Source organism: Nanorana parkeri, unplaced genomic scaffold (genome assembly GCF_000935625.1).
Source record: "Nanorana parkeri isolate BGI_ZX_2015 unplaced genomic scaffold, ASM93562v1 scaffold2916, whole genome shotgun sequence".
NCBI lineage: Eukaryota > Metazoa > Chordata > Amphibia > Anura > Dicroglossidae > Nanorana > Nanorana parkeri.
This window is the reverse complement of record NW_017309184.1, coordinates 1,821-3,188: the sequence shown is the minus strand read 5'-3', so window position 1 is coordinate 3,188 and position 1,368 is coordinate 1,821.

Genomic DNA, 1,368 nt, shown 5'->3' with positions numbered 1-1,368 from the left:
AGGGTTACGTAAATAATAACGATTATAATGAAATTTAAAGAATAAGGCCTAAGTACGAAATAGGATAAAAAAAAGAGCCTGGCTTGTAGTAGGACGCGTTCCTGGCGGTCAGCTAATCGGCCCCCACAACCCCAATATAGCCTTTATTAATAGGGCTTTCTTGTGTGGTTTATGTAGGACGTTAAGGAAAATGTCCTACATACAAGAATATAGCAAATGTATACATGTAGTGAGAATAAATGGAGTATTAAGGTTTAAAATAGGGAGGAAGGATAGGGATATGTTGTTGAAATTGACATGTGGTGTGTGTGCTTGTAACAGGTCTTATACAAAATGTACCTTGAGGAATATACAACCAAGAAATGAATAGGCTAGCATTTGTTACTTTTAATGTTAGGGGATTTAATGTACCAGAAAAACGTTCACAGATCCTGTATCATTTTCATAAAAAACAAATGGATATATTATGTTTAAGGGAAACACATTTTAAGAAGGGGGCTAATCCTGTTATAAGAAAAAAATACTATACAAAATGGTATCGTAGCACAAACCCGGATAAAAAAGAAAGGGGGGTTTCGGTAGCAATACACAAAAATGCGCAAATTGAAGTAATACACAGTTATAGATGAAAAAGGGAGATATGTGTTTTTGAAATTTTCAATTTTAATCAAATGTATTCACTGGCGAATATTTATGCACCTACTAAGGGACAACATAGGTTTTGTATGTGGGTACTGAATAGATTCGAGCAATTTGGGGTAGGCATAATTTTGGTGTTGGGACATATGAATTTAATTTTTTACATTGACTTAGATACTGCAGGCAAGTTGCCCCCTCCAGGAGAGATCTTAAAAAGACTCAGAATTAAAATGGACAATATGAGGTTAGTAGATGGATGGCGTATATTATATCCCACAAAAAGACTTTACATACTATTCTATGATACATAAATCATATAGTCGGATAGACCATATATGGATGCATCAGCGGCTCTTAGACTATGACCCAGAGATTGAAATGGGCACGATATTATGGTCAGATCACTCACCAGTGTCTTTGATAATAAAAAGGGAGAATAGAAATGGAGGTATGGGAACATGGAGACTTAATGATCATTTACAAAAAAATATAGACTGCCAAGAAGTTAATTCTACAATAAATAACTTTATAAAAGACCATCAAAATTATACTACATCAAGCCCTATACAATGGGAGACTCTAAAATGTGTAGTAAGAGGTATTTTAGTTAAACATGCCTCTAGATTGAAGAAAGAGAGGGCAAGAAAATTGAAGGGTTTATTTCAGAAATTAAACAAGTTGGAGGCTATGAATAAGGCGAATGCGTCAACAAAATATTCTACCCAAGTA